Below are 27,284 nucleotides of genomic sequence, written 5' to 3' on the forward strand. Positions count from 1 at the left end.
CTCTGTCTATAGCTAGCGCCAGCCCTGTGTTAATGGTAATGGTTTTGTAAGGCTGTCAAAATGATGTGTGCAAACAAAAGAGAGCTGACAACAGGAAAAACTCTGAATAAAGAAAATTTCGGCATGTTGTTTTGTTAACTAAATGTATTAATATTCATAGGTGTTTTTAAACTCATGGAGTTCAAATGAACAAATGACCGCTTTTCTTTCTGCCAGCAAAAAAAAAAAAAGGGTGACAGACAGAACAGAGATGAAAGCTTTAAAACATTAGCGAGATCAACACACAATGTCACATTTCTTATTATTAGTTTGTTTGGTAGGCTACTTTTGTTCAGTAGTTAGCATTTCTGTCATTTTCTATTCTATTCTATTCTATTCTATTCTATTCTATTCTATTCTATTCTATTCTATTCTATTCTATTCATTAGCAGAAAAAAAAAATTCTGCTCTCCTAAGCTTTCCTCCCAGAAATACTGCCACCATTTTAACATCATATTTATGGTACTTTTAATCATAATTTAAGAAAACACTAAAATCCTACGTGAACTAAATAATATAATTATGAGAAGAAAAGAAGCAATGAGAATACCATGGTAGTATCAAGCAATGGTATAGTTGAGCACTTTCTTCGCTGAGTTTGTTGCAGAACACTTGACCTTGGCAGGTTGCTAGTCACCGCCTTACAGTTCCCATTTACTGTTCATGGAGTGACTGATGTCTTTTGTACACTGGCAAAATATCTTCACAATCTTCAAGGCTGCACGTTGATTTCAGCCTGCACTTCCATACACCAGTTTTCAGCACTATGTGCCACCAAATGAACTGCATTATATCTTTAAAACGAAATGCGACTGGCTGTTTAAACGATGGCAATGAAACAGCTGCTGTTAAAGTAAGCAGTTCCTGGCCATGTTTTAGCTGTTTAGCTATATCCGCTCCCATTTATTATGAATAGACGGCTTTATAGTTGTTATGCAACTGCAGATTTTTTTTGTGGTTGAATTTTAAAAATAACATTCCCTATGTGGCGAGAGGCGCTGGTAAAGAGGAAATTATTGAGATTCTACATAAAAGTACACACTGGAGCCCACAGGGCTTTACACACATTTGAGGGAAAGTAAGAAATAAAAACTAGGCTAAAACATTGATGCAGGTACTGTACATGAAGATACATTTATATAAAAACATTGAATGAAATGATTAACATATATCATTCTCTATTTATTTTTTAAAAGGTAGATTTTCCTTTCATACCTTCGGTCATTTACGTAATATGAGCAAACTATCTCCAAAGTTGAAAGTGTGCTCACTTTATTATATGTATTGTATGTAATTGCTTTAAATGTTTACAATGTAACATTTTCAGCTCTTCATTTATACCTTAACAGCTCCAAGTTGTATGAATCACTTAAGAATGTTGTCTGCATGTATTTTAATTGCTCTAGAGTTACTGTGGACTTTTTCAGTTAATGATGTTAAACTGTATTAGACATGCCAATTCATTACTAAAAATATATATATAAGGTATGTCATTACTACATTACAGACTTGTACGTTTGGACACGATTGTTGTTGAGAACGCTCTTCAGCCTATAAGTGGCTAAATAAACTCAACACTCTGACCCTTGTGCTTCTCTTACAGATGATCTCCAGGATGAAGTTAAGATTTTCTTAGTGGGAATGAATGTCGGCGTGATCAGTAATTAATCAGTAGATAGTAGTTCAGCAGGAGAAAATGCAGGACTCAGTAATTACTGTACAAGGCTTCATTACTGAGAATTAAGATTTTAATTACTAATATACTTACTGAGTAATTAATAAGTAATGAATAGAAATAAGAATGAAGAACTACTGACTTGTTCCTGCTAACTATATATATATATATATATATATATATATATATATATATATATATATATATATATATATATATATATATATATATCCCTTGAGGTAAAATGTTAATACAGTACAGTACTGTATACACAAAATAGCATTTTTGGGGTTGCGTCTGTTTATTGTGGTTTTTTCGTTTATCGCAGGCGGTTTTGGAATCTAACCACCGCAATAAACTGGGGATTACTGTATATACATGTTTTTTATTAATGAGTCATTTGTTATAGGCTATGAAAAGGCATTGTCTGTTCAACAGTAAGTTGTATTTCCTGAAGATTAAGGAGAGAGGAAAGACGTTTATCTCATCTTCTTTTTCCTTTAATTATAAGAATTTGATCTTGTTCTCATTAAAACAGATCTCCAGAATCTGTTTTATTTGATAATAATTGCAAGTACAACCCTGTTAACAATGCAGGAATCCATTACACTAAATAAACTAAACTAAAGTAAATAATTATCTACATGTCCTACTCCAAAAAAAAAAGCTCATGGCATTTTTCTTCAATAGTATTATGGTATTATCAAAGACCCCTAGTGCAATCTTCCCAACTTTAACCCCTATTAGAATGCATCTACTGTCAGAAATGTAATAAAATGTAGAAATGTAGTAAAATACAAACATGTTGCTTTGGATGATTTTTTTGAACGGTTAAATGCATATCCTCTTTGATTCAATGTTCAGAAATGGATTTTTTTAAAGGCTGAATTGTGCCCCAATCATGGAATCACTTACTTGAGCTAATAGAGCATTGCCCATGGAGAAATAGTCAGGACAAGTAGACAAATCAGTATTGCGCTGCAGGTTGCTCAACTGTTTGAAAGGTTTCAAGAATGATTTAGCACACTCAGGATCGTAGTAACTCAGTCGTTGCGATTTGAACTTCACATTTATGTTTAGCAGATGTAGCTCTGCAGTTAGTAGGAGACTGTAATCAATTTCTGTCTGCTGTAAGAAGAAAGGCCTCTGCAGTATGTACAGTATGCAGCGGAATAAGATAACAGCATGGCTCATTGTGCACTGCTTATACCACTTTCTCTTTTTTTCTTTCTTCCTTTTTTTTCTTTTTTGCTTTATAAGCACTTAATATGTAACCTTACTCTTCTACGCTGTACACTGAGAAGTTGCATTTTCATAGAGACATTCATTGTCTAGCTGAGTCATCAGCTTCTCAGCTTCACATAGTATTGTGAAGAGATAATTGCCTGGGTTTTAAGAAATAATAGATGTATCTCTCCAGTTCTGAAGGTTTTGAATTCAGTGTGAATACATTCAGTTTATCGATCTTTAGCTTGGATTTCTAGGTTGGGACTGGTGTTATAGAATGATTTGCTTTCAATTTGACCAGAGTATGTTTGTGAGGACCTGACAATCACACCCTTATATGCTTGTTGAACATCTTCATTCAGATGCATTCCCCCATTCCCTCATTTATGATTTCTTGAGGGGGATTTGTTCAGATGCATTCCCCGATTCCCCCATTTATGATTTCTTGAGGGGGATTTGTGGTCATTCAGGGCACAGTTGGCATGTCAGTTCATGTGTTCACTGGTGTTGAAGTCATGGTTTTGTGCTAGAGTTCTACTAGAGTTCTTTCATTCCAAACTATGGACCTCCCCATTAAACCCAATATTGTCATGTTGGAACAGATTAGACTGCCTTAATTTCAGTGAAATTGAAAACCTTCTGCATCCTATATGACATGCTATAAAATTGTGTGCTTCCAACTTTGTGGCAACAGATAAATGTGATGTGATGGGTGTCTACACACTTTTGTCCATACAATGTACATAGAATATATTTATAAAAACATTGTCTTGATTTTCTAAAGAGACTACATTTCTGCACACAATTATTTAAAATTCTTCTCCTTAAAATAATTACAAGCTAAAATAAAAGTAAATATAAAAATAAATACGTGAATTCTGTTTATTGTAAGCTTGAGTTGTATAATTATTGTTTTATTTGGCAGATGATGTTGCAGTTTTCTGGAAATACAGTTAAAATTTTGCTACGATATTTTCTGCAGTAATATTGTGCTTTCTAATGAATAAATAAAAATAAAAGTGATGTTAAGAAAGCAATGATTCAATATCATTCCAGAAAGTTTTGACAAGTCAGGTGTTTTCCATTGTGCGTGTACATTTGTGTGTGTGGAAGACATTTTAGCCAATGAGGGACCAGCTGTGGGACTGGCCATGGTCACAGCAGGGCAACATTTGTATAGCAGCTGTGTGTTTGTATTGAGCGGCGTGCCAATGCGAGCCCTGAGGGGAAGATGAATGAGAGTGAGCCAAAGAGTTGGTTTTCACCTTGAATGTGACATCACTCTTCCTGACTAATCCTTCTCACGGGCACTGCTGAGCTCGAGTCAGGTGGCCGTTAGTCAATGACACGAGAAGACAAGGGCTACATCCGGAGTGTTTCGCACCCATACATCACCCTGCAAAGGGCTTAACAGGGCTTAAGTGCTCTCTTATGACCTGCAAAATCCTTCATGGGTTCTGCACAGATGCTGTGGTATCTACTGGTGATCACTGACTCTTCTTCTTCTTTATTTGTATATTGCAACTGAAAGATTCTGACAATCTCAAATCTGAAAAACTATTTAATAATAAATGTTTGTGTGTGTGTGTTTGTGTGTTTGTGTGTGTTGTCTTGCAAAATGATTAACCTTCTGTTCAATGAGGTTTTTTTTGTTACTCTGGGTTCTGCGACAGGGGCCTGATAAAGGTAGACTGTGAATGCAAATAGGACAGAGAGAACTGCCTGCAACCACTATTGTGATTCTAAAGGGGGAATGAGAAATCGTTTTCTGCTCTCTCCCTCACAGGGCTTCTTTATCTGTTTGCCTTCTGTTTTATTCCTTTTTCTGGTTATGTCAGGTAGAGGGCAGAGGAGGATTGGAGAAAATGCACTCAAAAGGAACTCGTGTGCGCTTCCACAGACACTGGCTGGCTTGAGGGAGTGACAGCATAAAGCAAGCATCCTCAGCTTGTCCCTCGCCACAGCAATTGCAGGAATGTCATGTTCTCTCTGTGTCATTACCACTGCCTGTGCAACCCACTGTGACAGCGGGGAGATGACTCTGAATTCTCGTCTTCCCCCACCAATGCCACTGCCCCTCCCCAATCATCCAGCATATGATGTGATAGCCTCAAAGCACTATAGTGCAGAGCTCTGACATCAAGAGACTCAATGAAACTACTGAATGCGTGCTCGGCAGAGTACGTCCTTGCAGAACTTTGAACGGACTGTTCTAGGTGAGCTTATTTCATCACAATAAATCAGTAGGACCTGTTACCACCACCACCTACCATTACCTACCACCCACCTGCACTATGCAATTGTTTGCAACTCATCCACCATTCCATGGTTTAATGCTGCCCTGTCTAAGGTATGACGAAGAAATGATGAACAGAATAATAATTTGGGATCTGCAGGCTGCCATGTAAATTCAGGAGTGTTTTCCAATCTCATTCCAAAGCCTGTAAATGCACACTGAAATATGACATGAGATCAAAACCTGTGGCTCTACTAGGTTGTATAAGGAGTTACAGTATGTTAAAAAAGAAGAGGTATTAATCCTTATTTCTCTTTGTACTATTTATTTCACCTTAATTACCACAGGCATACCACACATAAGCACATAGCACTTATTCCTAAATGATTTTTCAAGGTCATGGTATTTTCCCAATGAGATTCCCATTATATCTCAGTTATTGCTTTTTTCCCTTCTTTGCAGCGTTATCTCTGCCTTTTTTTTTCTAAATAGAGATACATACAGCACTGGTCCAGGTTGCTGCAGAGTGATCATTTGGCTCAACAGCCAAATAAGATCAGGTTCTTACTGACATGAAAGATGAGAGCCTCCATGGGCCATAGAACATCCAACCTTTGAGGAGGTGAGGAGGCAGGATCTCTGCAGGCGAGCAGCAACATACAGAGCAAATGTGAGAGCTGTTTCTCTCCATGGAGTGCCTGCGGGGCTCAGCTGTTTTTTATCTTAGCTAGAAGGCCGGACGTTGCTGAAGAACAGCATGTCTCTGTGCCTTGCCCAGCACCAGACTGGTTACTATGCCAATAAACTAATGTCTGTTGGCTACTTTTGCTGTGCTGACACAGTGTGAAGAAAAAAAAGACCTTGAATTCTGTGAGCCAAGACATTGTGTAAGTGTTACAAAAAACAAAACAACAAAAAAAAACCAAGTGCAAAGCTGTGATAGAATCATGTGTAAGTTAAGACAGCGCTTATTAACAAATGGTAGGTTTTACTGTGATCGATCATGAATTGTCACTCCAGAGAAAACGCAATCTCTGTATCACACGTCTTGTTTACTACAAACGGTCTCTATACAGTCGTCACAATAGTTTTAATAACGATTGATTAGTGAATGTCGGGAGGCCCATTTATAGCTCATTAAGCCCATACAGTATCTCTCACTTATGACTTACAGCTCCCAGTCCCAATAGATTTGTGGTAAAGAAGCTGTAGTGGTTTGAAACTTCACACAAAAGCAGGGAGCTCAAGCCCTCTGGCAGGAGTGTAGTGTTAATTCACCAGGGTTGATACAACACCAGACTGACAGAAACCATCTCCCGAAAGTTCCCCAGGTCCCCAGACTTCCTCTGGTCCTGCCTGTGGTTGGTGTGGTGGATTTGAACCACGCCATGTCAGGCAGAGGCCCGGAGCAGAGCTTTCATTTTGATTAATGGACCCCTCTCTGCCCCTGAGTGAGCAATTATCAGAGGGTCAACACGCTCGTTCATCACTGCAAGCGGGCAGCTCCGTCTGTGCCACGGAGCAGTGCGTGGCTTGGTGAAGTGGAGAGCAGAGTAGATAAGATTTCCCTAGAGCAACAGTTCAGCTTAATTTTGGATCTGCTTCCCTGGCCGTGGCGTGAACCTTTCATCAGAACTCCTGATTGCATCTAGACCAGAAAGCACAATTCCTCACACCTTACTCGAGTGGCTTACTGTTCCCACCTGTCCTTTTTTTCTGCCCCCGACAGCAACAGTTTAAACAGATAATGATCCTATCCTTTATATATTTTTCCCCTAGCAATTCATTTTCCAAGCTTTGTATTTATTAGCTAAATTGTTCTCTGGATGTCCTTACCGTGTGGTTTCAGAACAGATCTTTAAAACGGGCCAAATCTAGGAAACATAGATAAATCACATTACGTGTTTAAACCTATCAAGGACATCTGACAGATAAAATATAGCATGTGCTTCATTCATCGGTTGATGCTGACATTAAAAGCTGTATTAGACAGCCAGCCAGTGATCAAAATCTCAGTGATGCATGATCAATATGTAATGTTCAGTAGTTTTATTACACTTGCCAGGTTACACATTAGACACAGTTATGTGAGTCTGTCTGAATAGATGTTTGCTTTGGGTAATCCATTCTGTCCATATTCTCAAACCACATTTTCTGTTAGCCAACAACCTTTTGGAGCGCGATACAATTATAAACAGGTGAGATTTTGTGAGCCAAATATTGAACCAGTGCGTTCGTAGATGTGACCTTATTTGGGTACATCCTGGGGTCGACTAGCCCCATGCCTGTGCGAGCACCTCTATTATCGCCAGGTATGCGGGGCTGTTGCAAATAGATTTGCAAAATAGATTCTATTATCATCAGGCGTGCAGGTTTGCTCGGCTTTGCAAATAGGTTCGACTTTATTTCCACCATCTCAGCATGACTGTCGCCTGGCCCTAATTTCCATGTGAAGAAAGGCTGGATGTATTTCATATACATAGAAAATTAATTACTGTTTTCTAATGATAAAACAAACAGGCTTTTTTTTCTCTAGGTATCATCACTTTGTGGTTGGACCTGTATTTTATCTGCTATTTAACAGTAAATATTAGTCCATTATCAGAGTGGCTTCAGCCAGACCAGATCAGTTAATGGGTCTGGAGCAAAGCCAAGATCTGATTTCTTTTAAACACAGTCTAATGGGATGTCTGCCTATACATTATTAATGCAGCCCATTGAAAACCTATCACTTCTGTGCACTATTAGGGTGTTTTCCTCCTCACCGATTATTCTTCTTTATTTTTAGTTGTTGATTTTATCTTGATAATGGATGCTGCTGCAGTTCCATACTTTTCAGGTATGGCTATTGAGGGGATATCTATCAGTCGAGTTGCTGATAGCAAAGTGTTTAGGAAAACACAGACTTTAGCTTGGGGGGATACAGTGCAATAATTACAAGATAATGCACAACTCATCATGAGTGAACAGCAATAACATTGTCCAATTAATACCTACAAATAATCCATACCAATACTAATGAACATTGTAGGAGGCAAATCAGCATGTAATTTTTTTTTTGTTGTTGTAGTTTTACTGTCAAAGAAGAATCATTATGGAGCAAATTAACCAGAGCAGATTTTCTTTAAACTCTGTTTTTCTGGTGACACTGATTATAGTTTACATAATCACAAAATATTAATAATAAACAAATGTATAACTAATAATAGTTATATATAACTATTATTACATGATTATATTGAACAATATAAAGTCATGGTTATTAGAGCTTTCCTGCTTACTTGGTGAATGGTGCATGAATTAATGCACCTTATTTAATAACTGATTTAATGTGGTTCCCCCTTTTTTTTTTAAGAAACCAAAAAGTAATTGAAAATTTCCTCAGTGAGCAAAAAAAAGAGAGCTAATTTAACTCTCAATATAAAGTCCATATAAGTATAACTGCCAGTGAAACAAGAAAATAGCTGTATTCGATGATAGATTAATTATTTTTCTTCACAATTAAAAAAAACCCTTCACAACCACTAGCTGGAACACTCAAAAACACTCTACAGGAGGTAGGAAAATCTTTGACAGAGTCAACATTTGACTCTTATGTATATACTTCATCAGAGTAAATATCTAATGTTTGCAACAAAATGTAAATCACTGTTGGTAAGCTTTAAAACAGCTTGCATTTTACCCAAAAATCTACAACGCCTCTACCTATCTGGATTAACCTCCTGTGGACAAATGAGACAAAAAAAACAGAATTATATAAAAAGGACTAGAAAGAATGGATTGAATTGCTCATGGTCAAAAGTATACCACCTCATCGTCTTGTGTGGGCATGTATAAGAGTTTAATAAAGCATAAGAGAACTGGTTCCCTTGTATTTATTTACGATGTAACTGCTGACAAAAGCAGCTGGACGAATTTTGCCTATATTATCTGATGTATGACACGATATAAGAAATAAATCATGGACCAAAATGGTACATAAAAGGTGGTGCATAAATAGTGGGGACTACCTGACACAAACTTAGGTGTCCAAATTTCAGCTTTGTGATAGAGGAAGGAAACCAATTTTCATGTATGTTTTTAGTAGTGTGACTCTAGATGAGCGGTCCAGAGCTGCTGAACAGAAGGTTAGGGGTTTACGTTCTAGCTCCACCAAGCTGCCATTGTTAACCCTCTTGCCTCATTGTAAGCCCATTGGGACCCTACACTCTGACCCCAAGCACCTGGAATATACACATTTATATATGAGTTTAAATGTAAATGTTCATGTAACAAATAAAGGCTTTCTTTTTCTGAATTCTTTAGACTAATTCACTGTTCCCAGGCAGGCAGGTAGAGGATGCTACTGAGTATTTGCAGAGTGAGTGTCAGAGTAACTGTAGCCTGTTTGCTTTGCGTTAAAGAACTCGAGTGGACTACACAGAGCCCTGACCTCAAACCTGGTGAACACCTCTGGGATGAATTGAAACAGCAATTGCGCTCCCGGCCTCTTCACATGACATCATTTCCTGACCTAACTAATAATCTTGTGATTGAATGAGCACAAATTCAGACCCTACAGATCTACTAGAAAGTCTTCCCAAAAGATTGGAGGCTGATATAGCAGCAAAGTTGGAACCAATTCTAGATGTTCAACAAGTACATTCCAGTGTATGTTTGTATGTAGAACCAGCGAAAACATTAAATGCCAAGAATAGCCAGATGTAGTTTGAAAAAGTGTAACGACTATTGGTATCGTTTTTACTGATATTGCTCCTGGACATTGTATGAAAACACAATAAACACTGAATAAAGCTTTGATTTTGTTTTCTGACTTACATTACAGTCAAATCAAGTCAGTACATGTTTATTATTTAGAGTTTAAGGTAGGGCAATGCTTTGGATGAACCACCTTTATAAAAATGTGTGTAATGCTACCTAACTAGCTGACTTTCATTAATAATCAAGTGGCTTTAAGTGGAAACAGGTGTGTAAATAGACATTATGCATATGTGGGTGTGGCATAGTGTCATGGTGACATGGCAGAGATGTAATAGTAGTGTTCTAAAATACTTTTTCACCTGAAAGGGAAACATTTATATCAATAATAAGACTTTACAGGAAGTGCAGAATTATTAGGCAAATGAGTATTTTGACCACATCATCCTCGTTATGCATGTTGTCTTACTCCAAGCTGTATAGGCTGGAAAGCCTACTACCAATTAAGCATATTAGGTGATGTGCATCTCTGTAATGAGAAGGGGTGTGGTCTAATGACATCAACACCCTATATCAGGTGTGCATAATTATTAGGCAACTTCCTTTCCTTTGGCAAAATGGGTCAAAAGAAGGACTTGACAGGCTCAGAAAAGTCAAAAATAGTGAGATATATTGCAGAGGGATGCAGCAGTCTTAAAATAGCCAAGCTTCTGAAGCGTGATCATCGAACAATCAAGCGTTTCATTCAAAATAGTCGACAGGGTCGCAAGAAGCGTGTGGAAAAACCAAGGCGCAAAATAACTGCCCGTGAACTGAGAAAAGTCAAGCGTGCAGCTGCCAAGATGCCACTTGCCACCAGTTTGGCCATATTTCAGAGCTGCAACATCACTGGGTGCCCAAAAGCACAAGGTGTGCAATACTCAGAGACATGGCCAAGGTAAGAAAGGCAGAAAGTCGACCACCACTGAACAAGACACACAAGCTGAAACGTCAAGACTGGGCCAAGAAATATCTCAAGACTGATTTTTCTAAGGTTTTATGGACTGATGAAATGAGAGTGAGTCTTGATGGGCCAGATGGATGGGCCCGTGGCTGGATTGGTAAAGGGCAGAGAGCTCCAGTCCGACTCAGGCGCCAGCAAGGTGGAGGTGGAGTACTGGTTTGGGCTGGTATCATCAAAGATGAGCTTGTGGGGCCTTTTCGGGTTGAGGATGGAGTCAAGCTGAACTCCCTGCCAGTTTCTGGAAGACACCTTCTTCAAGCAGTGGTACAGGAAGAAGTCTGCATCCTTCAAGAAAAACATGATTTTCATGCAGGACAATGCTCCATCACACACGTCCAAGTACTCCACAGCGTGGCTGGCAAGAAAGGGTATAAAGAAGAAAATCTAATGATATGGCCTCCTTGTTCACCTGATCTGAACCCCATTGAGAACCTGTGGTCCATCATCAAATGTGCGATTTACAAGGAGGGAAAACAGTACACCTCTCTGAACAGTGTCTGGGAGGCTGTGGTTGCTGCTGCACGCAATGTTGATGGTGAACAGATCAAAACACTGACAGAATCCATGGATGGCAGGCTTTTGAGTGTCCTTGCAAAGAAAGGTGGCTATATTGGTCACTGATTTGTTTTGTTTGGTTTTGAATGTCAGACATGTATATTTGTGAATGTTGAGATGTTATATTGGTTTCACTGGTAAAAATAAATAATTGAAATGGGTATGAATTTGTTTTTTGTTAAGTTGCCTAATAATTATGCACAGTAATAGTCACCTGCACACACAGATATCCCCCTAAAATAGCTAAAACTAAAAACTACTTCCAAAAATATTCAGCTTTGATATTAATGAGTTTTTTGTGTTCATTGAGAACATGGTTGTTGTTCAAATTAAATCCTCAAATAAAATTAATCCTCAAAAATACAACTTGCCTAATAATTCTGCACTCCCTGTATATGAATGCATTAACATCTGCAATGAAGATTTACTTGTTTGTCAGGATTAAGGCCCTGCATACATTTCCCATCAGCCACTGCACCTCCATGTTACAAGTCATATGCTACACTTCTCACACACATCCATTTCCTACTTCCCCTAATTAGTGTCTATTTGAGCTCTGGATTCTGTGTGCCTCATTGTCCTGCTTTTGTTCTTCCATGGTTGTCATTCTGTCCAGTTCAGCTTAAGGTTTTCTTGTCATATAAATGAGTGTTTTGTATCTTAAATTTTTTGTTTTGTTTTTTCATTTGCCCTAAGAATTAAATGCTCTGCAATTAAATTAAATGTATCTGTCTTCGTTTCATTACATTGTCTCTGAATCAAATTTACCTTTTGTAAAACCTTGTAGTCATACAGTATATTATTACTGTTTTAGATCCCAGTAGCCAAAACTATCTTGTCTATTCTCAAGCCTAGATATACAGTCAGTACAAGATTTACATGCAGTACCGTCAAGCTTACTGAATGTTTTAATAGCTCTCGGTCTCAGGCGGTTATGAAAATGTGGTGAAAAAGGCTTCAAAGTCAGAGGAAATCTACTTAGAAATGCCATTACTATTCGGATAGATGGGTTAATACAAAAAACAAAAAAGAACCAGTGATTTTCTAACATGTGCTTGAAATGCTAAATAGAGTACAGATAGGCATTTTGGTGAAGTCCCTGAGGGCACACAGATATAGATAAAAAAAAAATAAAAACTTACATTTAGCCCACAATGTCTGTTCCACTCCTTCTACAACCAAGGTTTCCAATACAATATGAATCCCAAGCACAGCATGTATGAAAATAGCTTGTAAAATCTTGGATTAAATTAGCAGGCTAAGCTAGATATCACTAAAAACACTACCTTGAGCAAGGCTGCAGGATTAGTAGATGCTGTTTAATCCAGGGTAAATCTGCAGCTTTAAGTCGCTACCTGACCTGTTTCAGACACTGCTACATTTAATTAGCTTACCTTGGTTTTAAATAACCTTGTCATCTATGAATATTTTCCAGTAAAATGAATACACCAATCACTGTTATAAAAAACAGTCTGCCTCACCATCCATCATCTTTGTACAAGGACAAAAAAAATTTATTGAAACTAGAATTTAAACAATGCCCTGACGGTCCCACATCAAAAACCAACTCTGGTGCTATTTATTACTTCCACTGACAATTTACTGATAGTGTTAATGTTTCCTCAGAATGGTGCATCTTGTGTAATTACAATTCCATTTTGTGCCATAAAGTCGTATTAATTCATCAAAACATCTGAGGAAAATAGTGGCATTAGCTACAGTTGTGTCTTGTTTTCAATGCCTTTACATTGTTTGTTTCAAGTGCCTTCACATCTAAGTGCTAGCAGGCCAAATTGCCCCAGTCATTAGCTAGCATATGTGCAATTGTCCAGACTTCACTGTTTCCTAGCAACAGTGTTCTTATAACGTTAACCACTTAAACTTGACCTGCAAGCATGCTTTATGTCTGCGTTTCAATGATGAAAGCACAAACACTGTTTTTTGTCTAAATGAGAACGTTGTATTTAGGAGCTTTCTGACACACACTATTATCACATAAGGCTTTTATAATAGGAATATGAAGGAATGTTAAATTCTTAAAACTTGTCACCGAAAATTTTCTGGTAGCTGTAACAAACTCGTTTTGGTTATAATATTTTGTCAGCAATCAGAGACACACAGGATTATTATAATTTTTTTGTTTGTTTTTTTAAATTGTACAGAGTTTAAACAGAGTACTAAATGTTTAAGGTTTTTTTGTGTTTTCTTTTTTTTTCATGTCAGATCAATATAAGGGTCCATTGCACCCAGTACCTTTGGAAGCTGTGCAGTGCTGGGGAGGAAAAAAAAATCTATGTTTGATTTCATTAAGTCCATCCGTGTGGTTTTGAACTTGCTGCAGAAGTGACCTCAAAACTGTGAGCAGTGGAGCAAAGGAGCCTGACTGTGACATTCCAGAAAGTGAAACCACAGTGTTCTGGAAAAACCCAAAAAAACAAACATCCTGAGGCCAAAAAGTGAAGGACGGCAAAGGAAGGGTTGCAGGGCTCTTTTATGGTTTGGTCTGGCATATGATATTCCTTTGTATTTGTTCCAAATATTAATTTTAATAGGACTTGGCAGGAGATGTGTTCACAAAAGGGTATCTTCAGTCATTGAAAATAAATGAATACTACGTTGTTTCAAATACGCTGTCTCCGCAGGCATCAATGTCTCCTTTGGGCAAAGCCAGTACCAGAATAACTCCAACCCTCTTTGTCCCTAAATAACACCAGCTTTTCGAAAAAGGACTTTAATAGCACATGCGATCACAAAAGCCAGTAATTACTATCAGGCTTGATAAATTAAAATGGGTAGTTTCTTACAATAATCTCCACCCAGTATTTTCTTTGCACTTTGAGACAGAATCTCCCATAACTGCAATTAGCTTTTAAAGAGTGCCTCTAATGGGGCATAATGTTAGTAACGGTGCTGTATAGACTCTATTGAATTCCGGCTATTAGAATGCAGTTCCACATTCAGAGCATCGAAAAAAAGTCGAATTGCAAGCTTGAAGACTTAATTAGTAGTAAAAGTTGTCTGTCAGTAGACGAGCTCATGTCGCATCCAGCTTTTGACAGCACACTGATATCATGTTGTGCTTCTTCTGTCCTTGGCAGCCTGGTGACCTGTTGTATTGTGTTCAGAAGCAGTGCAAAAACAAGAGCAGAAATCATTTACATGCCATTTACTTTTACATAACAGTAATTGGAGCTAGTTAATATTAATGCCGCCACATCTTGCAGTCCATTCGGCGGGTCTAAATTTGCCTTAAATTGTTTCTTCAGGATCGCATTGCCTTAGAGTTGAGATTAAAACACTTGCGTTAAAGACTGGAATTTGAAGTCTTTATATTGCTTTCATGTCTGCGCATTTATGCCTCAGCGTCCTCTCACCCCCTCGTTATATGTACCACCCTTCTACTTCATCTTTTTCCCTCTTCGCTCTCTTATCCTTGAGCCTCCCAGTCTCTTGCCGCAGCTCCCATTTTTTATTTTATTGCAATTTTCACACAGTCAGTCGGAAATGGAGTGGGAGGAAGGCGGGGTGGCTGGATAAGACAGAACTGTCTTAGAAGAGATGAAAATAAAAGTCAATTCCAACCAAACCTGATAGCCCTTCTCCCAAGTGCACGCACTGCACCTTAAGCATTTCAACAAGCACTCAGACTATGCAGAGAAGAAGTTCTCTTTTCTTCTATCAACAGCGTAAATTTGGAGGTCATATCATTAACACATCTCGACACACTTTCTCTTTTTTAGCACAACATGGAAGCTGTAGTGGCCAGTGTAGTGCTGCATGTGGTGGACATTGTTATTCCTTCAAGATGAGACTTTTGTGATATTCACCAAAGGGCCAGATTACGAGTAAGCCCCGCTGCCCTGTCTGAATTATCTGTCAATGAATCAGGTGCTCTCTGTCTCAGCACCTCTGATGGCAGCAAATTACTGTGACAAAGTAGCAGTGGGCAGCTGTCAGGCATGAGCTCTCATCACGCACTACGCTCTGATGGCACTGCAATCGCATTACAGGTTCATCGGGTCAAAGCAGATTCTCTCTCTCTCTCTCTCTCTCTCTCTCTCTCTCTCTCTCTCTCTCTCATACACACACATTGACAAAAAGAGGAAGGATATGTCCTAAAACATCCAGGTTGAACATTTGTGGTTTTTGTAATAGGTAAGTGAGGAGGTGTTGCAAAATGTGTTCGCTTAACCGAATCTGAAGCTCTTCACTCAACCTGCACATGGTCTGTGTGTGTAAATACATATTGCTTAAGTGACTAACATGTCTATGATCAGTATATAAGTCTCAAATAGAGTCTGCAACGTTTTTAATTGTGGAAATAGCACAAATGTCCTGTTTAATGTGTTGGAAATTGATATACATGTTCAGCTTTAACCAGGGTTGCCAGGTATTTGGGATAAAATCAGCATGCATCAGCATTAAAACATATATGTAGTTTTTTCAATAAGTTTGTGAAATAGTTTCATCATATTTGACATAAATATATTTGAAATAAATATCTATGTGATATTTACAGTATATGTTTGGGAATTAAAACAAGCTGGCAAAACACCCTGCATCACCTCTAATTTCTCTTAAATTAATACATTTGATGGAATACTAACTAGAGCAATGGTGGTCAAAGCACACAAACCATGTACTTAGATACTGTAGGTAAAATATTACTCTAGTAAAAGTAAAAGTGCTCTCTTTAAACTTGAGTAAATGTACAAAAGTATTTGTCTTCAAATGTACTTAAGGTACTATGGTTTATTATGGCTATAATGTCCTATTATAATGTCACAAGACTCTTCCTTAATCAACTTAGTTTACATGAGAAGACTCTAATGTTACTCTTAGCACACAAATCTAGTAATAGAATGATATTAATGAGTCAAACACTGATTGATAATAATGTTACAATTATTCTGAGCCCAAAACTATCTAAAAAATTGTCTTTTTAAACTTTTACAAAAAACGTGTAGATAAAAAGGAATGACTGATTTTGGAAAATGAAGTTAAGTAGAAGAGTAATATATTTGACTTTGAAATGTAGTGAAGTTATAGTATCCCCTAATGGAAATACTTCAGTAAAGTACAGATACAGAAAAAAGCTACTTAAGCACAGTACCAAATTACATTTACTTTGTCACTGTCCACCACTGAATTTTATTTATTTGTTTATTTTTTTATTGACCTCTTGTTTTTCTCTAATCTTTTCAAGGTCAAGGTGGTAGGTTAAGCATTCAGTAAAAAAAAAAAAGAAAACAAATTCTAAAATTCAAAATTTATGGTGTACCCACTCTGGGTTTAAATCCAAATATAGATTGTAGATATAGATACAAATAGTGGCACTGGGCTACTGGGGGAATGAGCACTTGAGGTTTAATCTCCCACATTAGGTTTGTATATATCACACAGCTTTTTTGTTGCTTAAAAAGCAGCTTAATTGCGTCTGAAAATGGTTTCAAATAGCTTAGTGCATCAGGTCTATAGTCTAGTCACACACGAGTCAAATACTTTAGAATCAATACCATCCCAGACTGCTAATCTAAGATACAAGATATTAGCCAGTGAGTCAGTAAAATGCCTGCAATTTGTATTTGATTCTCCTACTAAAGTGATTGCTATCCTCTGCGGGAAAAAAAAAGAAAAGGAATAATAAAAGGGCTATCCTTAGTTCACCTCAGCAGGGAAAAGAATAGTAAATCGCTGCAAAAGGCCACCTTGTTCACGTGGGTGAAAAGGGTAAGTGCTGTCAGAAGCAGATATCTGAGTCAAATGATGGAGAATGCAAAGGACAGGAGGAAAACCTTTCACTTGAACAATTTTTATTTCTCTTGAAGGAAAGCTCAGGGTCAGGAGGATCTTTACTTTGCTTTCAGTGAAGTGTAGTTTCTGATCATACAGCCACTTCAAAATGGACAAGTGCTAATGATAGTTACTAACAGCCAGTAAGGGGAAAGCACCATGGCCGAATATGTATGACTGAGAGCAATGCCTGACCTTTGGTTTATGACAAAACAATAATTCAAAAGTCAAAATAAGTCAGGTAATGCGAATGTGTGCTGATGCAACTAAGCAATCTTTTTAGATCTGCATGCATATAATAAATTGGACTCCATGAATGGACTTTTTGATAGTGAAAAACTATAAAAGCATAAAAGCATCTTTTCATGTGATAGCAGTGTGCTGTAATACTGACACTTTCAAAGAGCAAGGTTTTATGTGAGGGTTTTTTTTATTTGTCTCCAGAAAAATGAGAACAGTGGTGCAGCAAGTCGTGTTGCATCACAACTTTAAGGCCCATGGATATATTTCTGTCAATTTGGTCATGTTTGCATTGTCCATGTAAACTCCTTCCAGGCTCTTAAGTTTTCTTCACCCAAAAAATCACTCCTAGATGCATGTGCATGATGCAATATGATGGATTGTGTTATGTACTCCAATATATACAGGTAGTCCCCAACTTATGATGGAGATATGTTACAATTAATACTATCGTAACTTGAAAATATCGTAACTCGAGACATGGCTTACCCAGGAGTCTTAAAGAATGGTGATCAGTATGGGGTAGTATACTGTAATTTGTAAATAATTTGACAAATTACAGTACATGATTTAGTAAAACAGAGCAATTTAAACTACTGTGTGGCAACGGATGCAGTCTGTTTCAGTGTCATGTGATGCCGATAAAAAGGAGAGAGACAATATACATACTGTAAATGTACTTCTATATATGTGTGTGTATTATAAGTTATGAAATGAAGATATATACATATTCATGGACGAAATTATATTAAACCATCAGTGATTCTAAAAGAGTTTAGGCCAGCAGAGAAGGCCTTGGTGGCCCCGATGGCCTGCTAATGTATGTTACATACACAGTACTGTGTTGCATAATTCCATGCTTTGTTCTTTAAGAATTAAAAACAAGCTCCATCTAGGCTGTGAACATTTTATCTGGATGCATTTATCAGACTGCTGTTTTTTTGTTTTATATGTATATACAAAGACTGCAAATAAGACCAAGTTATGTATCTTTTTTATATTATTTATATTTTGAAAAGCAGAGAGCAGTAAATCAAAGCCAGAGAATGACACTGTTTTGTAAATTTTAAACTACATCTGAAAATGTAGAAGGAATGACAAGCGTTTAAGTTCTGAAAAGAAAAAAAATCCTGAGAGTAGTTTCTAATCAGCTAATAGAATACATGAGGTGACGTTTTGAGAATACAAAAAAGGTGACTATTCTCCATTACTCATATGCAAATGAAAAGCCTAGAAATTGTGGGGGAAGGCACTTCAAATAATTTCATTACCTAACTGATTTAAGGTAATTAAACATAAAAAATAGTCAACAAAACGAAAATTAAAAACTAAATGACAGTCAACGTGACCTCTGGTACCAGCAGCCTTTTCAATTTAATTACTTTAGTTGATGGATGACAATCGTAAACAGGCGCTGAATAATCTGTAGCAGACTGCAGTTCTGTCAAAAAATCCCTCTTCACAGCCATGTTCTGAGACAAATGTATCTCATACCCGGGGTTTGTGTTTAAGCCACAAATTTGTAGAGTGCTAAAATCAAGGTCTGAGCTTTTCTGATTGTTCACCTGCACTCATGCCGGGACAGAGCAGTCAAAGGGAAGGCAGCTACCCGAGGATGCCAACCATGTAAAATCCTTGACACGTTTAAAACATTAAAAATTAATACATTATTCATCCCTTGTGAGAGTCTTATTTTTTACATGACCCTTTCTCCTTTTAAATAATTTGTTTACTTATAAATATGCTTCACTGTGAATGATTGTTGTCCAAAAGATATATATTTACTGGTCAAGGTGATAAAATAGGGTGGAGTTCAAAATAAGGGTGTGTTATAAAAGCTTTTTAGTAGAGGCGTAGTAGACATTCCATAATCATGATGCCTTCGATTGTTCGAAGTTCAGGGTGGCAGCAACCAGGAGACAAGCTGTTCTTGATTCAGAAGTAGAAGAAATCTCTGTGAAAACATAAAAGGAAAATTACGGCCTTTAAAACAGACAGAAAGGATGACAGACTTCAGAATTGGAAATGAAGATGAAAGAAAATGACTCCTGAAGAGAAAGAGTTCAGATACTCATCCTACCCTGAGATTTTTTTTTTTGTCATTTTTTAGCATTATGATTATGAATAAAACAAATAGCGGTTAATAGCATTGAATGTAATGTCATTTTCGACTGACAGCACAGAGTCCTCATGAAATGCTTTGGATAATTCCTATCTGACTCACAACACAAAAGAACTCAAGAGCTATACCATAGCTGCCATCGTTCTGATGAATTGTGTGTAATTGCTTTTTTTTTTTCCAGCGTTATTGTGGACAACGGATTCCGAAAAGCATATCTTCAGATTATTTTTTTATAGAAGTGCACACTGTGTGACATTTAATTAGCTGCGGTTGTGAATTTACGGTGCTTGACATGACCGTCAACAAATGACATTGTGATCATGCAAAGCGCTTAGAAAAAGCTCACTGTGTTTTGAACTTACATGTCCACATGCGGATACACATGCCACACATGGAGATGACACTAGCGATGCTGAGAGCTCTGCCACATTCCGGGCTCATCAAGCAGTTCTTGGTGCTCATGCAGCAGCGCACGCAGCCGTTTGGCCCCGAATCGACGCGCTTGGTCTCAGAGTAGCCTTTATCCACGTTGCTCGTCTGCTGCTGCCTTATAACATCAGGGTGGCCCTTCTTCATAAAATCCTCCTCCATGGCTGGTGTCCAGGCTGGAGTCTGTTGAGAAAGTGTGAAGGAGACAGGCAGTGACAGACTCAGGGGCGAAAATAAATAAATAAATAAATAAAATTACCAATCGATAGTAATTATGTTACACTATCTGAGGCCATCCTTTCATTGTCATTAACTGATATGGAAATCAGTCGATAGTGTATGGATCATCGAGTTGCTATCTGCACGCTGCTGTCATACACTGCGCCTTGGCAAGCCCCCAGAAGAACACCCAAAACCTTCAAGGGCAATTAGCCACATATCTGACTGGCTTCAGTGGTTTCTTTTTCCGACTGTGACGCAGGCATTAGAAACAGGCAATGCAATTTTGCGAGGTGGGTCACCTCCCTGAATACTTCTGTCTCATTTTCATGCCATGACTCAGAAATCACACAACACATAACCATTAAAAAGGCTACTCAGATAGCCATTTATCTTACCTCTGTGGATTTGATTCATTAACTTTAGCTCTGGGCTAACTACTTTATTACCATAGCATTACAGGCTTAAAACAATGGAGGCACTTTCTTTAAATTTAAGCTTTGGCTTTTTCTGCAAGATCACCGTATACGAGACTGAAAAAGGCCCAAGTGATGAAACAGCAGTGCACTTTACCTAGACTATACCTTCCTGATAACAGTTAAGACTTTTATGTGTGTTATTTCTCTTGAATTGTTCGTAGCCCCTTGTGGATGCTATTCTTTTTTTCCCTTCTTTCTTTCCTTCTTTCTTTTGTTCTTTCTTTTTTTTTTTTATCGAATTAGCTGGAATTAAAATCCTCAATCACACCGCTGTCACAGAAAGAGAGAGCATAGAACGCAATAAGAGCTGAGCCTTATCAAGTATTCTTTATTTACCTCTCGAGCTTCCTCTTTGTCTTCTTTTTTACTTTCCAAGATGTGCTCCAAGTGAACCAGACAAAATCCTTTCAGATCATCTTCAGTTCCACCTTCGTAGCTTTTCTGATGCTGATAGAGTTACTCTGATCGCAGTGGTTCTCTTTAAATCGAAGCGCAACCAAAACACTCAGTCTTATCCTTGGGTTGGTACACTTCTGTGGGTGTGGATTCAAGTTTTTCCAGACTGTCAACATTGAGGAGGCCATGTTAATGTTCTCCACATTTCACGAATGCCTCTGTGTTACCTTGAATTGTATTTGTCAAAAAGCAATATACGTTGGTGGACGAGTACCTAAGGTATGTATGTAAAAGCAGGCGTTTCAATTGCTATGAAATGCTGTGACATGCTGTTGGGTGTCGTATTTTCAAGTGTTCAACTTGTTCCTAATGCTGCTGCTAGGTTTTTGACAGGAACTAGAAAATCTGAGTCTACAACTCCAGGGCTTTTTTACTCCATTGGCTCTCAGTCTCATTTAAAACAGATAGTGGCACCTGCCAATCTTTCTGATTTCATCTGTATTCAATGTGTGTCCGCATTTTCTAGGTCTTTATATAGCTTACAGTTAACTGTCCCCTGGCCATGATTAAAAACAGGTAAGGGGTAAAGGGTAAAGGGTAAAGCGATTTCCGTTACTCGGCGTAGGCTTTGGAATGAGTCTTCACCGAATCTTATTGATTTTAAGTCGTCTTAAAATGTATTTATTTGTTTTAGCGTTTGATTCAGTATAAATGTCATGTTTCTTTGTTTGCTTCCATCTACAGTACGTGATTTAAAAAACAAACTTTTTTCCAGCACGTTGGTCAACAGCCCACATATTCTGGCAGAGAAGAGCCTTATTTAGAGCAAATGGAAAAGGATGTCTCTTCGCCGCTGGAATGTAAATCAATACAGAGTTTTCACACAGATTTAGATGTTAATTAATCTTCCCATTTTTAGTTGCAAAGTGCTGAATCTGGTGGCAAAATAGAAAGTGAGAGATGTGTCTATTTGGTCCTAGAACTCAATGATTTCTGTCTGCAGTTCATGTCTTCAGCACTCTAAACTATTGGCCTTTATTAAAAAGCCTGAACAGACCCAAATAAAAAATGCAATGCAAGTTGCGAATTGACCAATTTTAAATGTTTACTAAACATGCTTTGCTTGACTCAATGTATTATGTGAAATAACAGGAACGAATAAAATAAATAAAATAAACTTTATAAATAAGAAAATAACGAAAGGAAATAGTGATTTTGGTCACTGGACAAGCATTTCTCATTTCCTCTACAATTGCTGAAAAGTAAATGGTACATGATGGCATGATGGTTACTGCCTGAACACTGAAAACATTGGCTGTCAAACTTGATTATCAACAGGATAAAATAACTAATGCTCTCTGTAGTCCATGGAGCTCAAACACATGGTGTAGTAGTGGCCCAGCAACGAACACAAACGAAGTAAATGTAGTAGATGCCAATGCACATCTGGCAACAACAGCTTTCAAATGGCTTGTGTTGCTATTGGACACATTGGTGTGATTTTTATATAAGAAGATGTGGTGGAGGCCTTGCACCATTTCATCCCCATAACTCTACCACAGCATTACCTTGAGTTTACTATTACTACTTTACTACTTGTTTTCTTTTATTATTTTGCAATTTCATTAGAATTAATTAAGAAATATAATACAACTATTCAAACAAAGTATGTAATGTGTGCAATTACACTGTTTTTTTTTTTTGTCACCATAGAGTTTTTCACTCTTTTTGTTTTGGATTAAAACTATTTAATTCAAGTGACTGGTCAAATAGACCAAAAGAAAAATCTCCAAGAACTTGTTAAAAAACATAATAACTTTGATAATGGTGTGGTTGTGGTTTCTACCGCTGTAATAAAAAAAAAGAAATTCATGGATCCCCTGGCGACACTTCGTAACCCTGAGAACTTCCACAACATTAAAATGAATGGCTGAAGTAGAATTTTCCACTATTTATCGGATCATCTGAAGAGGATTTTTCTGCTGAAAATAGATGGCCGATGACTATCAGGACTCTCTGTCTTTTTTTGTTGCTTTATAAAAGTTTAAGCAAAGCTTCAGCTCAACAGCAGTTCCAAAGCCAAACCTTAATCGATTCAGATAATAAAGGTGGAAAAAGGAAGTGACTGCACTTGTTTACTCTGGTCTGTATTGGCAGTATGCTTAACATTTTCAGAATCACTGAAACAAACTGTACTGAAGACAATGGCTTTGCAATTTATGCTTTGTATACAGCCAATAAGAACACATTTAGATGGCATTTATACGTATATGACACTTCCCATTGGAAAATTAAGTATTCTTATTAATGGGTTTATCTCTTTGGGGGAACCCTTGAGGGTTTCATTCTACGTAGAACCCTATACCCGAGTGGGTCTGACATCGCTAATGCTACTTATTCAAGCTCTATTTAAGGATTATAGAGCATTGTTAGTATAAATTGCTGAGGTACCTGGGCAATTTTTTGAAAAAAAGTATATGTGTATCCTTTTCAGTGATGTTGTCATCTTGAGTGCAACAGCCACCTGGAGCAAAAAGCAGCTTGTAGATAAATTGGTATAGTTACAGAATATATGATTTATTATCTCTTGTGATGTTTTTTAAAAGTAGGAAATGTTATCATAATGCTGTGACATATAAGTGGCTGAGGTCGGTTTCTTCTAAATTTCCTGAGCATTTCAGTTCTAAGTTAAAACTATATTTGGCAGGTTTCAGTCCTGGCTGTGATTTGAGGCGAAGTACGATACAGAACAGGCTATGTCAAAAAAAAAAAAAAAAAAAAAGAAATGTCATCTAGGTATATACAGATACAATAAAAACTAGTCTCTTTTTTATACACTAGCAAGTGCTAATGTTTATCTATCAGAATTATACAGATTAGGGGTGTGGTAAGCCTTATTTTATTTGAGGTGACTATCCAATCAGAACAGAGCTCATTTCCATACAGCAGGCTAAAAGACACAGTATTGATATGTATAAATAAAAATAGAATACAATAGAGGACTTGGAGTAGAGTAAGGAGTATTTGTGAGAGGTTGAATGAGAAGAATTGGGGTCTGCAAACACAGGCTAGCGTTGGCACACAAAAGATCAGAAAAACACCAGAACAAAGAGATATCCAGGGAGGGAAACCACAGAAGCGAGGAAATGTCAAACACAAAGATCAGTCAAGTAAACAGCAGCTTAGAACTTTCTCAAGTGGCTTAACAAACAGCTTGGCTTTGCACCTAGTGCCAAGAACATGTGCTTTATATACAGTATATCGGGTTTTTCTGAAGTGGTAAGTGGTCGCTCAATATCTAAGATGTTGGAGTTCTGATCTCAAGGTTCTGAATTCAAGTACAAGCACTACCAAGATGACATTCCTGGGCCCTTCAGCAAGGATTAACCCTCTGTTTTCTTGCATTTCAATAAGAGGACTATCAGGTGTGGCTTCTACTTGTTTGGAATGAATAATCCCACCAACACGGATACCCTGATATATGTATAGAGCAAACTGGAAATAAATGTAATGACCAAGCATGAGCTAAATATCCAGGAGAGAGTGCCCTCTGGTGGTGGGGTGGAGACATGTTCAATGCCAGTGTGACAGAAAGGTTTTTTTTGTGGACTAAAAAAAAAAGAAGGACATGGAACCTTAAGCTCTACAATATATAATTGTTATGTCCTGCTGGTATGAAATCACTGTTTTCACGTTTAACATGCATGAAGTGTGTTCTCCACACAGTCACCCCTCCCTGTTTATCATGTAAACAAGTGAATCTACTCTTACTTATATGATTCATTTCAAACAATAGATGGTCACAGTTTGTCAGGGTAAGAGTGGCTGGACTTTTCTGGATGCCTTGCAGCATTATTCATTCAATGTCAATGGCTGCAATCCACTCGAGTCTGCTCTCAGACATGCTAATGTGGCGTTGCAAAATGCAGACATGCTATCTAGGGTTAATTGCTTCGGAGCGATAGGGCCAACTAAACAGATAAGACGTTTTGCTTGTCCTGAAAAGCTCTTTCGATGATGATGATGGTGAAAAGTCTACATGATTATTAGAGGATAGTGAAATCTGCTGCCAATCATTCTTGCACATAGAAAAAGACAATCCCAACCTTAGACAGAAGCAATAAAGGAGGGAGAAAACCGATGGTGGTACCTAACAATTTACTTTAGCCTCCTATTGTTATCGAGACAGGATTTTCCTACCTTTTGGCAGCTTCAATCTTCATTTTGCAGCAATTTGCCATGATTTTGCTAAGTAGCCTCCCGATCACACACAGTGTCGGTGAAGACTGTGATATCACAGCTGACTGGGCTCAGGCACATCAAATTAAACAGTGTTATGGCAGTGGGAATAGATTTCAGCCTATGGAACCAAAAGCAGCTATGCCAACAGAGCTGAGATCCTGCTGTGGCTGTGAAACAGAGTTATGAAAGGTGTTGTGATGCCATGGAGACTAGCAGTAGGTGGACAACGTAGTTTATTTTGTAAGAGAGGGCATCCCCAGGAGAAGGCATCCACTGTAGCATATCACATGGAGTGGCATCCAGCCTCCGAAAAACTCCTATTTTTGCACAACCTTTGTCCCTGGAGCTGGATTCCATAAACTAGTCATTCTTCAACAGCTCAGAGAGGATAAAAGCTATATGAAGACGGACAAGATCAGGTGATAGTGTGCACACAGGGTGAAGCCTCCTGGTACTCCATGTATACTTTTGGATTCTGAATCACCTTTGTTCCTGTCGCTCTTTAAATATATGGACATGCTATTATGAGGTTCATGCCAGCATAAGGTTTGCTGAGAAGGATGATGAAGTAGGAAGAAGAGCAAGGTGCTGGTGATGAGAAATGGTTTGAGGTGTTAACATGCCGCCTAAGTTAAATAGTAATAGAGTCCAAGCATGCGTTTTATATATTACATTGTTTGATTTTTATGACAATGGGAAGAAGTCTGATGAGCGACCTCGATGTTTCACGTGGCATCATAAAAAAAAAGAAGTGATGGGGAAAGAGAAAGAGCTTGTTGCACCGTTAAGTTTGGAAACAAATGATCTGAATACACAACTGCTAAACAACGACACAACGAGAGCTATATTTAAGTCAAGGTCTATGAGATACAGTCAGCATTTTAATGATATTCTTTTGCAAAAATGGCATGAACCCTGATCATGATTGAAGTCAATGGTCAGATTGTCTTGCAGTCATGTGTCTGCAACAATGTGTGATTGATTGATGTTTCGGATAAGATCATCACGGCATTGTTTTCACCTTGTCAACGCGGCTTATTTCAGTCATTAACCTCTGTCAGTCATTCGAATTCTTTAACAATGTCAATTATATAACATATGCTGCCCCCCCAACGAACAAAACTCGGCACCTAAAAATCCTGCTACTGTTGTCAATGCAGCTAAAAATGATCAAACGGGGCAGCTGGGATATAAAAGCGAGGCTGAAATAAATCTGTACTCTTAGCTGCACAGCCTGACTCTGGAGGCAGCGCTGCAGAGATGGCAGCCGTCAACAGGCCCTTCGCCTCATCTATCAAAGGGGAGAATGCGTTGTTAGTGAGGGAGAGTACACATCACACTGGGGAAGTGCTGAATGACTACTGATTTATGGACCGAGACTGACAGTGGCAAGCCGTGCAAGCAAGAACCGCTCTCTCCAACACCTGAGCTCCAAATGGAGATAGAAGGAGAGCGAGAGAGGAAGAGATTGAGAGGAAAAGATAAACAGTGTGTGTCGGTGTGAGTGAACAACAGAGAGAGAGAGAGAGAGAGAGAGAGAGAGAGAGAGAGAGAGAGAGAGAGAGAGAGAGAGGGGTAAAAAAACATTTGGTTCAATGCTTAAACATATCCACACACAAATTGATATAAAACGCTTGCAGACTTGGGTTTTAATTTTAGAAAAAAAAATCTCTGAAAAGCTATATACACGATTCACACTAATATGCTGTAAACAGACCCAAGTTTTTAAAGTGATGCCTGCTGGACATGCAGCAATGATGAGGAAAGTCAGGCAGCAGACAATAGCCTGATGGGAGATTTATTAGCAGTGGTGATGCCTGGGGTGAAGCTCATAGGAGACTGGGCTTGTACTCACTGATATCGAGGGACTAGCAGGCTAATAAAGCAGCAGGATGATACTACAGGGCCCAGGGCCAGATTCTTTAAATGCC

At 38.1% G+C, this 27,284-nt stretch overlaps 1 protein-coding gene and 1 long non-coding RNA gene across 3 annotated transcripts in view; both read right to left on the reverse strand.

Annotated features, from left to right (window-relative positions):
• Positions 1 to 12,725, reverse strand: part of ttyh2l (tweety homolog 2, like) — a 69,147-nt gene extending 56,422 nt beyond the window's left edge. For both annotated transcript variants that reach the window (XM_046866876.1, XM_046866877.1), the window contains exon 1: positions 12,576 to 12,725. The gene's annotated coding sequence lies outside the window, so the exon portion shown is untranslated. The remainder of the gene's footprint in view (positions 1 to 12,575) is intronic.
• Positions 12,726 to 18,453: 5,728 nt separating this feature from the next.
• Positions 18,454 to 21,210, reverse strand: LOC124396513. Its single transcript, XR_006927785.1, has 3 exons — positions 21,052 to 21,210; positions 19,951 to 20,200; positions 18,454 to 19,420 (listed from the first exon to the last, which is right to left on the reverse strand). It is a non-coding gene; the product is annotated as an uncharacterized LOC124396513 (long non-coding RNA).
• Positions 21,211 to 27,284: the final 6,074 nt, after the last annotated feature.

This window comes from Silurus meridionalis, chromosome 14, assembly GCF_014805685.1.
Source record: "Silurus meridionalis isolate SWU-2019-XX chromosome 14, ASM1480568v1, whole genome shotgun sequence".
Lineage (NCBI taxonomy): Eukaryota > Metazoa > Chordata > Actinopteri > Siluriformes > Siluridae > Silurus > Silurus meridionalis.